The 10606-nt window shown below is 43.7% G+C and overlaps 1 non-coding gene across 1 annotated transcript; it reads left to right on the top strand.

The window, feature by feature from the left end:
* The first annotated feature begins 2872 nt into the window (after positions 1-2872).
* Positions 2873-2947, top strand: Trnat-ugu (transfer RNA threonine (anticodon UGU)). Its single transcript has one exon. It is a non-coding gene; the product is annotated as a tRNA-Thr (tRNA).
* The last annotated feature ends 7659 nt before the right edge of the window (positions 2948-10606 follow it).

Raw genomic sequence — 10606 nt, 5'->3', positions numbered from 1 at the left:
TGTTACAAAAAGGTACGGCCAAACTTTCAGGAAACATTCCTCACACACCACATTGGATCGAAGGATGACATATGCCATATCACATCTATAATCTAGGTATAAATTAAGTTTCACAAAAGAGAAAAACTATCAAAATGGTCTACTGTGACCCTCAATTATCTTTAATTACTTATCTAACTTGTCGTAAATTGCAGTAGCTGATGTGGCTTCTCAATAACTGTGTAACAGAAAAATCATCGCGTTTCAGATTTTTACTTCAAGTGGCAAATGTGAACACCATGAGCTTTAACTGACGATCGACACTAGTATTACGCAAAAAGGGGGGTGTAACAGTTGAGACTTCTGCAGTTCTGAGTGAAGCTTTATGCGCTGTTGTGCGGCATCGTGTGCGTTCATTACCTTGTTGGTGTTCGTCAGGGGTCGGCGGGCAGCACAGCTCCGCTCACCTCGCTGTCTCGGAAGCAACTCCCTTCTAACTTCTCTTTCGTACAATTTACCGAAGTTGTTTTTTTTAAAAAAACTATCTGGATGTGTTTTCATCTGACCAATCAGGGTCTCAATGTTAACCTTAAGCTCCGCCTACAAAACTTCTGTCCATCCAATGATAAACGTTATACTTTTCTTGGTGGGGCAATGTTTTTAAAGTTTGCAACGTAACAGAGACGCGAAAAAGTCTCACGCTAAAACTTGCGGGTGGTGTGGCCTTTTTTGTGTTATCGTAAGACCTATACTGTTTTTCTGGAGGGCTCTAGCTTTTAACATGGGCTGGGGGGGGGGGGGGGGGGTGGACCTAGCGGTTAGCTGGCGACGTGGGTGTCCGTCCCTTATTGTAGGGCCTTCAGCTTAAAACGGTTCAGCTCTCAGCTTCTGTTCTCTGTTTTCTCCCCTCGGAACTGCGTCTGTCTCACGGTGGGAAGGTATGACATGCATTTAGGCATTCTTGTGTTAGTCTGTGGTATTCCATTTGTCACCCGTTACTCGTATTACTTTGATTAATTTAATGTCATGATTTATTCGGAGCTTTGTGACGTACTACTGGATTTGCTTATCATGTCAGGGTTTTCATGGAAGGTGTTGGATTTGCCTGACACCTTACAAGTGTTTTCCAAATAAGATTTTCTCAATAATTTGGTCTTTTCATGGTTTTTTTTATTGACTACACGACAACATTAAAATCGATGTTGATTGAGAAAATTAATTGCACTGAGCTAAGATTTCAAGACACGCTATAATATTCCATAAAAATGCATTATTACATTGAATTAAAAAGCACAGAAAAGCAAACTAAACCGATGTTTGTGTGCCTTTTGGACTTCTCACTATACACGAACACAAGAACAAAAAAAGCACTCCGTCTTCAGCCACAAGTGGCCCACCGTCACCATCCGACCGCTGTGTCGTCCTCAGATGAGGATGCCGATAGGAGGGGCGTGTGGTCAGCGCACCGCTCTCCAGGTCTACATGATGGTTTTCTTGGACCGGAACCGTTACTATTCGGTCGAGTAGCTCCTCAATTGGCAACACGAGGCGGAGTGCATCCCGAAAAATGGCAACAACACATGGGGGCCCGGATGGTCACCCATCCAAGGGTCGGCAACTCCCGGCAGCGCTTAACTTCGATGATCTGGCGGGAACCGGTGTATCCACTGCGGCAAGGCCGTTGCCCGAGAACAAAAAGCTAACTACAAAATATGAACAGTTGGGAGCGTTTCTGGAAACGCAGTTGCAACATACCTGACATCAACAAAGTACCGCAACTTCACAATAGCGAGTCCCAAGCAAAGCAGACTTTGATTTGTGCAGGATGCCACAAAAATTATACGATTCACAGCTGCAATAGACAGTATTCCAACGACCGAACTAAGGAGAGGAACAGTTGTCGCTAAGTCTAAGAAAAAATGAAGTATTACAGTGCAAGGAATAATATAATATTACGTTATTTTGTGAAGTTTGTCCTGAAAATACGTAGCAGCCACATTATTCATATTTTTGCTGTCAGAAAAAGAAAGTTGTACGAAATAAACTCACATGTCGTTGTTTATTTGTACATATTTTTGCTTGAAAATGTCCTGGTTTTCAAAAATGAGCTGATATTTTATATGCGCGTCCCAGCTATAAAATTATTGCAAAAAAATAAAACTGCACAATAACATACTATGTTTTAATTCAGCTTTTGTCTGGATTTCTATTGAAGAAACGTTTAGCTTATTTCGTTTTGGGAAGCTGGCAGCATTGGGCACCATTATCATGCCGTATAGTAACAACAGTGTTCGCGCGCCATTTGTCACGCGCCGTCTTCGTGTGGGGTGGAGAGTCGGCGATGGGCTTCTGTACGGAACGGTGGCACGCTGCAGGTACTGTACAGAGTTTAACAGAAACTGCAATTAATGGTCAAAAGTGTTACGTCGGTTTGTAGAAGAAAAGTATTTTAGTTATATGAAGATGGTATCTCTTCCCGAAAGAACAGATACCATTGATGACCGTGCAGCTTCTCTAGAATGAAATGATAATTAAATCGACACCCTTAGCTGCCGACAGGTGTTGTTGATATACATCACTGGGGACAGCTGAAAATGCGTGCCCCTACCGGGACTCGAACCCGGGATCTCTGCTTATATGGCAAACGCTGTATCGGGAACAGATACCATCTTCATATAGTTAAAGGCTACCCGGCCATTGACCTTCTTCTGTGCAAATGCGCACACTTTGCCCGAACTCTTACAGGACTCGTCAGCTTAGCCTGGCGCGAGTAATGAGTGAATGGCCAAATATCTATTAGGAACACTGCATATGTAGGTTGTGGACAGTTGGGAATGTGGGTCGCTCGGGAAGCGTGCACGGGATAAGTCTCTGCAGTCACACTATTCTCTGTGCCCTCGGTGGCTCAGATGGATAGAGTGTCTGCCTTGTAAGCAGGAGATCCCGGGTTCGAGTCCCGGTCGGGGTACACATTTCAGCTGTCCCTATTGATGTATATCAACAACACCTGTTGGCAGCAAAGGGTTTCGATTTACTAATCATTGTATTTTACGTATTTCGTGAAAAGACGGGCGACATTAGTTAACATATTCATGGTTGACACAGTATCGTTTCTGAGCATCAGTAATTGTCGTGGAGAAACATATAGAGAGTAGAACGTAAAATGGAAAGGCTTCTGGAATCAGTCACTGTTTAACTAATATGGAAACAGGACGTGGCAGTGGATTCTTTAGTGTGAATGTGAAGCCAACGTAATCGTTAAATGAGACTGGATACAAATCAGCATTGTTAGGGAAGCGTGTTTCGTGCAAGAAAGTTTAAAATTTGCAACGTATAAGAGACACGTGTTGATATAAGCCGTATAGTCAGGTTACTTTCGTCGCGAAGCGTGGTCTCTAAATAGAGCTCCCATATTTCAGTCTGATAGTGCGATAGTCACAAAAATTAAAGAGAAAAGACTACTAAAGACATGAATGACGAGTTATACGTGCTGAACGGTGTGCTCCGAGCCTGCGGCAACGTTGTATATTGCCGTCAGATCAACAACAGACCTCCGCCTATCCCGGCAACCCTCCAGATATCACGTTCTGTGATGAGGCGCCTGCTCATGGTTCCACCATCCCGCTTCCAACAGGGGCTCATGACAGCAGCACACCAACATGCGACGAGTTTCGCCGTTTCCAAGATGCTCGTTCCAAGATGCCAAATCATAATAATCTGATCTTTACCAAAAGTAGCTTATGTCAATGGATTTCCCCATTGCAGCCTATATCAGAGATAGAATGATTCCTCATTCGTCCGTTCTCAGCTTACGTACTTTCCCTCTCTTCGGGTGGCGTTCAGTCTGACGGTGGTTATAATATTTTGGCTCATCAGGGGCGTTATCGCAGCTTTTCCCGGTCATCAGTGTTCTGACTGGTTTCATACGGCCCGCCACGAATTCCGCTCCTGTGCAAAAGTCTTCATCTCAGAGAAGCACTTATTTGACGGTTGTATTCCAGTGTCTGTCTTCCTCAAAGTTTTTACCCTCTACAGCTCCCTCTAGTATCACGGAAGTTATTTCGTGATGTCTTAACAGATGTCCTTTCATCCTGTCCCTTCTTCTTGTCAGTGTTTTCCACAAATTCCTTTCCTCTCCGATTCTGTGCAGAACCTCCTCATTCCTTATCTTATCAGTCCACCTAATTTTCAACATTCGTCTGTGGCGCCACATCTGAAATTCTTCGATTCTCATCTGTTCCGGTTTTCGCACAATCCATGATTTACTAGCACACAATGCTGTGCTTCAAACGTACCTTCACAGAAATTTCTTCCTCAAATTAAGACTTTTCTTGGGCAGAATTGTCCTTTTTGCCAGTGCTAGTCTGTTTTTAATATCCTTCTTGCTCCGTCCGTCGTTGGTTATTTTGCTGCCTAGGTATCAGAATTTCTGAACTCCAACTACTTCGTGACCATCAATCCTGATGTTGAGTTTCTCGCTACTGTCATTTCTGCTACTTCTCATTACTTTCGTCTTCCTCCGATTTACTCTCAATCGATATTCTGCACTCATTAGACTGTTCACTCCATTCACCAGTTCACGTAATTCTTCTTCGCTTTCACCAGGGACAGCAATGTCATCAGTGAATCGTATCATTGATATCCTCCACTCCTGAATCTCTCTCTTGTATCCGTCATTGGTTCTTCGATGTATAGATTGAACAGTAGGGGCGAAAGACTGCATCCCTGTCTTACACCCTTTTTAATCTGAGCAGTTCACTTTGGTCTCCCACTTTCGGCGTTTGTACACGTCGAATATTATCCGTCTCTCCATATAGGTTATTTCTATTTTCCTCAGAATTTCGAACACCTTGCACCGTTCGACATTGTCGAACGCTTATTCCAGGTCGACAAAAAATGGTTCAAATGGCTCTGAGCACTATGGGACTTAACTTTTAAGATCATCAGTGCCCTAGAACTATTTAAACCTAACTAACTTAAGGACATCACACACATCCATGCTCGAGGCACGATTCGAACCTGCGACTGTAGCGGTCGCGGGGTCCAGACTGTAGTGCCTAGAACCGCCTGGCCCCCCTGCCGGCCCAGGTCAACAAATCCTTCCTTTAGCCTTACTTCCGTTATCAACTTCAGAATTGCCTCTCTGGTGCCTTTACTTTTTTAGTAAGGCCAAACTGATCGTCGTCTGACACATCCTCAATTTTCTTTTCTTATAATGTCTACAATTTGTCGAGCATAATAATGAAGGTACACGGCTTAGTGTAGTGGTAAACGAATTAATGTCGATGAAGCAGAGGGTGAAAGAGTTGGGAAGGTTCCAGGGAAAAGTAGCCGACTGGCTGCGTCGAGAGGGAAGTGACAGAGGCGGAGCGGTATGTCCGGCAGGAAATGCCGACCAGCCACGCCGCCGTCTCAGCTTCCACGGGAGCCGCAGCGGAGGAGGGAGCGGCTGCTACCGCAAGGCAGCTGTTGGCACGGCGCGCCACGACGCTCTCATACGCCTTGCAGGACGAATTACTGCTACGTACTATAACGTTCCCTGTATTACCCACGATAAATATTCAAGCACCATATACTACATTATAAAAACATGTCAGTGTGTAATTATTTTAATGCTACGTAAAGTCTTTTCCGCATCATCTATAAAATAATTCATGTTGTCTGCCAAAGACTATTGCTACCAGATCAAGCTTTCAGAAGCAAAAAGAACTGCCTCGTCTAAGGCGCTGCAGTCATGGACTGTGCGGTAGGTTCCGGCGGAGGTTCGAGTTCTCCCTCAGGCATTGGTGTGTGTGTTTGTCCTTAGGATAATTTAGGTTAAGTTGTGTGTAAGCTTAGGGACTGATGACCTTAGCAGTTAAGTCTCATAAGATTTCAGACACATTTGAACTAAAAGAACTCCGATAGCTTTTTGTTTAACCAGAGAGAGAATTACACTTCTTTTTTCTTTCCATGTTTTTGGGCCTATTATTGGCCTGTTCTTGTACCATAAGTGTGTAAGTTTCGTTGTGATGATAATGGGCTTAAATAGAACATATTGTGATATCAAAATCAATTGTATTTACACTGATGAGCCAAAAGGTTATGACCACCTGCTTAGAAACATGTAAGTAGGCTGTTTAGGTTTTTATGTTGGTAACGCCAAGTAGTGCTCTGTATGAAAATCGCTGACTGCGCTGAGTGCTGTCTGTGGCTGGTTGGACTCATTGTTTCAATATTCGCTAGTGCAGTGTTGGGCTGTTGGATGTGAACAGCGCGTAGCGCTGGGCAGTTGGAGGTGAGCCACCAGCAGTGGTGGATGTGGGGAGAGAGATGCCAGAGTTTTGAGAGGTTACTGTGAGCGGACGATCTGGACGTGCGTCCGTCAGAAAAAAGGAAATTTATTTAGTTTGATGTCACAAATTTTTATGTAAATACATTGTTTTTTCTCTATCAAAATCTTTCTGCCTATTAGTAGTTAATGCTTTCAGTAGTTAGAATCTTTTATTTAGCTGGCAGTATTGGCGCTCACTGTATTGCAGTAGTTCGAGTAAAAAAAGAGTTTTGTGAGGCAAGTGATTCGTAAAAGGTATAATTATTGTTAGTCAGGACTATTCTTTTGCAGGGATTATTGAAAGTCAGATTGCGTTGCACTAAAATATTGTGTGTCAGTTTAGTGATGATCAGAATAAGTAAAGAGAAAACTGTCTTGAGTACGATGAATTTTACTCAGCTTTTTCTGTATCAAATAACGTAAGAATTTTTCCAGCACTGTCATTCTCTACATTGAAAGGGGAAGTTTCAAACTTTTTTGTTCATCTTTGGGACGAAACATTTCACTGATTCTGCGCATCAACTATCCGACACTTTGTTGGTAGATTTTGTGGAGGTATATGGCTTTAGATGTCTACGCGTACGATTTACATCAAGCGAATTTGGTCGCCGAGACATCAACGTGTGTTCACCATAAAGCTCCTCAAACTACTGTAGCACGGTTTTGGCTCCGAGGCACGAACAGTTATACTTCTGAAAGATGACGTCGCCGTCAGTGTAGACATCATGCGTGAAGGGATACGGGTGGTCATCATCATCGTCTCTTAGATTCCTACCACCGGTCCCATGCAAGCGCACGAGAATCTTTCGTAGCATAATACTGCTCCCACCAGCCCACATCCGCGGTGCGGTGAACGTTTCGTGCCGCCGTTCACTTCGATGACGGCGTTTGTAGAGACGATCATCGCCCTAGTGCGGTAAAAATGTGATTCACCCGAAAAGCCGATACGTTTCCATCGATCGAGATCAAATCCCGATGGTCCCTTCTTGACTGTAATCGTAACTGGCGATGTCATTGGGTCAACACGTGAACATGTATGGGTAGCCTGCTGCGGAGCTCCATATTCAACAATGTACGATTAACGGTGTACTGCGAAACACTTGTGCACCAGCATTGTGCTATTTCAGCAGTGATGCCACAGATCACTATCTATCCTTATTTACAGAGCAGGCAAGCTTGAGTGGTTCAAATGGCTCTGAGCACAATGGGACTTAACTTCTGAGGTCATCAATCCCCTAGAACTACTTAAACCTAACTGACCTAAGGACATCACACACAGCCATACCCGAGACAGGATTCGAACCTGTGACCGTAGCAGTCGCGCGGTTACGGACTGAAGCGCCTAGAAACGCTCGGCCACCACGGTCGGCAGCAGACTACCCTCCGAACCCCACGTCCTGTGAAGAGTAGAGAACTTCGCACCTTTTAGCGCCTAGTGGTAGTTTCACTGTCCTACCTCTTTCCGTAGATGATAGCGACAGTAGCACGTTAACTTTCGACCAGCTTCACTGCTTTCGAGATACTCGTTCACCGGTTTTGCGTAATAATAATCTATTATCAAGGTCACTTGTCTCAAAAGATTTCCTTTTTTGCAGTCCATATCTTCGCTAGGGTGACCTCCTTTACGTGTCTCCTCCGCTTACATATTTTTGTTACCGTGTCATGTTCCCGCAACGCAAACAGGCTGCACTTAGCATCGCGGCGAGCAATGGTCGTAATGCTTTGGCTGATCACTGTATATCGTAATGCTTCACCCGTTTGATTCCCATGTTCATAAAGATCCGAGTATTTTATTGTGTTCTTCTCCATTTTTCCGCAGGCTATAAAGTAAAGATTGCGAGGAGATTCTTCTGTGGTGCAACGACCAAACCTCTGCGTGTTCTTTCGTAATGTGTTCATCACCGATAAGCGGAAGCATCCTGAGGTAGATTTGCCGATCATTCAGTTTTTACGTACATTTTGTTAGGTTTATCGGCCATTTACCTCTTAACAATGACGTTGTCAATCGCTTCTTTGAGTTGATGGCTCCCGCTCCACGAGATACTTCAGACGTTGTACAGAAATTAAACGCAGGTGATCATACACATATCTGTTTGATGTATTTGACGCCTATGTGCCTTGCTGATACAGATATGTCTTTTATTTCAGTGTATTTAGTATAGTCTGGCAATGTCTTTTCTGTAATTTACCTCCATGTTTTCAATGGCCAAATGCCAATGTGCCACATCTAATGCCTCTATAATCCATATATACGATGAGCTGAAGATGACACTATAGTTTTACCGATACTAGTAATCAGGATATGCAGGGTGTCCGAAAAGTCTTTCCCTGATCACATAAATTGATAACTCAGGCTAGAAGTAAGATACAAATATGAAACTTGTGTCGAATTGTTTACAACTATCAAAGTTTTTTCTGTTTTAGGTTCGCAGTGCGTAAGTAGTGGATGAGGTGCAGTGCCCAAGAAGCCATGTTAACCAATCAGGAGAAGGCACAGCGTGTCCTGTGGTACCATGAGACACGATCACCAACCACAGCGCAGAGACACTTCCAGACAACATTTGAAAGGAATCCACCTGATGTCAAGAGCATTAAAGCCTGGTATGAGAAGTTCAGGATCGGTTGCTGACCTTCCGAGGTCTGGTTGACCAAGAACCTCAGCAGTCAGGGTGAAAGCTGTAAGGCAGTCTTTTCTGCGAAGTCCGAAGAAATCGGTGCGCAGGGCCTCACGTGAATTACAGATGCCACGTATATACATCAAAAGATTCACCAGATTTATTCACAGTGTGGTCATGGCTATGTTCATGGCCCTTCTGCCATACTTTTATGCCTCCATGTCGGCCCATTTTACGGTGAAAATTCCAAACAACTGACTGGAAAATGTACACCACTTCGCTGCCATGACTTTATGGCAGTGGTTGAGAATGACACGTGTGCAAGATACGAGTTCACACCATCTACAGTGCGACAGGAAGTGACTAACATTTACTGAGCATGCAATAAAACAATGGAACAGAAATGAAATGCAATGGCTGTTTAATGAAATACAATAGCTGTTCATTTATTAACGTCCGATCGGTCGCGAAATGGAAACAAAAATTAGATCTGATGAACCTTTGCACAGAGCTTGTAAGTAGCGTGATTAAAGGCTCGCTATGTGTAGGTGCGTGAAACGCACTTTGAATAAGAAAATGCTATCTAAAATTTAAGTCAACGTAAAAGATCGGGTCGCCACCAACTCTAGCCACACGACAAAGAAGAGGTTGGGCTGAGTCAGAAAATTAATTTATTCATAAGAAAAACTCAAAAAGAACATTCATTATAAGTCACTCACAAAGAATGGGGTGTAATTATTAATATGATCCCGGCATTGTTCAAGTGAATCAAATATTAAAATCAAGAGTGCGTGGGCACTCAGCATAAGAGTAGCTTGCAGCAACATCCTTAAAAACAAGATATATTCTACAGCATTTGTTTAAAATAAAAAGGGAACACTAATTATTGGATCTGTGCACATGGAACCGCCGTGGATGGGCTAACAAGGTAAATGGCGTAGGTAACGGAGACGTAACATCGGTGCACTGGATAATAGTGGAGGTAAAATTATTTATTCCTTAAAACAGTGATGTAAGGCAACTATAAAGCTGCTGTTGCCTGGTAACTAAGTACAATTGCTTGTGAAACGCTACATGTTTCACAACAGACTCGTCTGCCCACATGGTTCGCGCAGACACAGTTTCTATGTACCGTGGCCAAATTTTAAGAACATCAAACCACGCAGTCGCGGACAATTAACATTTTACAGTGGATCCATTTGAATAGACAAAGGATAATGGCAGAGGGCCAACAAACTCTAATATTAACCCACGTGGATTGTTTCCAACGGACATAAAGTAATGAGACAAAGAAAATGCACAAAGGACTAAAGATTACCAAGATTCGGAAAAGATTAGAAAGTATACACATGCAGATGCAGGCACACAAACATTCACACTGAACCGAGGGCGCTTCAACGTATGCAATGCCTCTGACATATGTTCCTCTTACGGATCAAAGTCAAGTCTGCATAAGGAATCAAACTGAAAGTCTGCAAAAGCCTTGCATTCCTTGCCGCGACCCAGCCAATCACTCTTTATAAGGTGAAACGCGAGACCAAAAGCTAAATGCTCCCATCTTGCTACGAGACAACGCGGTTAAGTCAACTCACCCTTCTTCGAAGAGACTTCGGCTGCAGACCCTCGGCCGGCTGGAAGCAGACTGACCGCCTCACACACTGCAACGTCTCCCACGCGACCCTGTGGCCAGGAAAACCCA

This window comes from Schistocerca gregaria, chromosome 7, assembly GCF_023897955.1.
Source record: "Schistocerca gregaria isolate iqSchGreg1 chromosome 7, iqSchGreg1.2, whole genome shotgun sequence".
Taxonomy (NCBI): Eukaryota; Metazoa; Arthropoda; class Insecta; order Orthoptera; family Acrididae; genus Schistocerca; species Schistocerca gregaria.
The sequence above is the reverse complement of the archived record's forward strand: the minus strand, read 5'-3'. Positions and strand labels throughout refer to the sequence as shown.